A 2,940-nucleotide genomic window follows, 5' to 3' on the forward strand; every position below is an offset into this window, starting at 1 on the left:
CCTGGAGGTGATAAAGAGCCACTGGAGCTGGCAGGGAGGGGTGAAATCTGAATGTTTAAAAAATCACTTTGATAGTTGAAAATGGACAATGGATTAGAGAAGGAAGAGACTTGAGGGAGGCAGACTTGCCAGTAGGCTATTGCAATACCTTATACGTGAGGGATGAAGGCCTGCAGTAGAGTGGTGGCAGAGTCAGAGGAGAAAAGGAGATGCACTCAGTATATATTGTAAAGATGAAATCCATGGGCACTGACCACAGATTGGCTATGGGGTTGAGAGAGTGAAGATTCTATGGTTATAAGCCTGATGGGCTGAGAGGATCTTGTTGCCCTCCACAGTAATAGAAAAGGTAGGAGGAGGATTTAGGAGGAAAGATAATTATTTTTGTTTGGAATATGTTGAGCTTTAAGCTGTCTACTGAACATCCAGTTCAAGATGTCTCAAAGGCAATTGAAGATATAAGATTGGAGGTCAGCAGAGAGGTTGGGACAAGAAAGGTAGATCTGAGAGTCCTCAGTATAGAGATGGTAATTAAATAGATGGGGGCTGATGAGATAATCAAGTGAGTTAGTGTAGAGGGAGAAGAAAGCCCAAATCATCTGTTGTTGGAGAGAATGATCTAGATGAAGATCTAGCAAAGGAGAAAGAGGAATGAGCGGGGTCCTGAAAAGTAAAGAGAGTACCATCATTGGTAATGTTGTACTCCCTCAGAGATATACCCCCAACTTACCACTAAAGGTTGGTCCCTCAGGGGAGCATACCTACACCCATGGTTAAGGTACTTGGTAAATTCATACTTCTAAAACTACAATTCATGCTTGAGTGATTACCTTTAAATAATCATCAAAGAGAGGCAATTTGCTCAAAGTAAAGACATTAGTAACAGGGCATCATAAGAACAATAAAAACCATACCTTTCATAGATCTAGGATATGCTTTTGCCAAACCACCCAGCATCCCCAGGTAGAATGAGTGCACATGGTACACATATTGCTTCCTAACTCCAATTAGAGCACTATGTCTGCTATGCCCACTATGTCTATGAGAACTATCCATGACCTCAAAGCTTTTCATCATCTTGATGGCCCTTGTCACACAGAGGAACTGGAACCCTGTAACTACTAAGTGCTTATTTTATTGCCCCCATGGCAGTTCTTAGAGCACTTCAGAATTTACATCAAAAAGGTCTTGAGGGCTTTAGGGAGAGAATTTTAGTAACCATTAGTCTCTTTTAACAAATGATCTTTTCTGATTCTTCCCATTCCCACTCTCTGGAAGGGGGCATGAAACCACTGATCCTAATGAAAAAGGGCTGTACAGGATTACAAAACATTTATTCGATTATCCTCAATATCTTTCATGGGTAGAAACTTAGGGATACTATATATTATTTTCTCTTGTTTCCTTTCAATCTGAACCCATCACTGGAAACAACCGTGGGAGCAAGACTAAAACTGATGTGCTCGGTTGAAATCACTGATCTCTCATTGATTGGTAAATCCATGGATTCTTCTGTGGCTCATGCCCCAACCATAAATCTTCCAAAGCCTAAGAGTTGGCCTAAGTTCTGAAACACTGAAAACCTGGATTTGGTTTGAAGTTCATAAAACCCTAAGCCAAGCATCTGGCCTCAACTTTCACTAAAACCCTTTGGCACAGCCTTTCATGAAAGAGTAATCTTTTCCCATTTGTGTAAGTCTTCCATGAATATATTTCTTATTAATGTAAAACTATTTAACTCATTTGGAAGTATACAGCTCTTTAGCTATCAAATAATGTTTTAATAGTCTTCAGTTATATCTGACCTCCTTTAAAATACTTAGCATCCCTGATTTCCTTCATTACTCAGCTCAAGCTACCTTCTGCTGGAGGTCTTTTCAGGTTCCCCAGATTGCTAGTGCTTTCCCCTCTAAGTTTAACCTCTATCTGTTCTGTAATTTGTATGTACCTACTTATGCACAACTCATCTCTTTCCTTACAATGTAAGCTCCTTGAGGACAGGCTTTAGTTTTGCTTTTTCTTTATATCCCCATTGCTTATATATTGCCTTACACATACTAAGCACTTAGTAAATATTTGCTGGTTGTTTTTATTAGGCTTTAGAATTATACTATTGGTCCCAAGAAGTAAGACCCAATCAAGTTTCATTTCATAAAACCCCCCAAAAATGTACAATAACAAAAAACATACAATGTAATCCAAGAAAAAAAGGAAAGAAAGAGCTCTTGAGCCAAAGGCAAGAGAGGAAGCTGGCTTGAGGAGCTATCATTTCATGAGTTTTCCATATATTATTATTATTATTATTGTACTTAGCAGGAAGATTAAAAATACTTTTTATTGCTCTTAGTCTCATACTGCTTTCCAATATTCTGAATTATTGCATTCAAAATGCTCTTTCTTCTCTCCTTCATACCTCCTGTCTCAATACCCATCCACTATCCTCAACATGTTCTGGATTAAGAACCTACAATAAAAGAAATGGTGAAATTTCCTGGGGGAGTGGACAAGGCAGGAAAGAATCTGTTATGTTATTTCTCTATTCGAACATTTTCCATGCACACCATTGAATGAAAATTTCTTAGCTTGTCATTCAATCATTTCCATAATTTGACTCTAACCTACTGTCCCTGCTTTATTTCTCATATCCCCTTATATATTTTATACTCTAGTCCAAGAGTCTCCAAAGTGGAAGCCATGTCTTGACCTCAAGAAGTGTTTAATTATCCAACCAAAAAAAAATATTCCAAGATGGAAGGTAAGGGCTTTAAAAATATGTAACTAAGAATTCCAAACATGAATAGAAAGCTAAAGTGTGATATCATCCTTTAAGCAGAATTTCATAATGAAAGGGGAGGGAATTTATTATGAAAATAGACTGTAGAGTTGAAACCTAAGACACTTAACTTTTAACATATTACTTTGAATACAATCAATACAAAA

Source organism: Monodelphis domestica, chromosome 7 (genome assembly GCF_027887165.1).
Source record: "Monodelphis domestica isolate mMonDom1 chromosome 7, mMonDom1.pri, whole genome shotgun sequence".
Lineage (NCBI taxonomy): Eukaryota > Metazoa > Chordata > Mammalia > Didelphimorphia > Didelphidae > Monodelphis > Monodelphis domestica.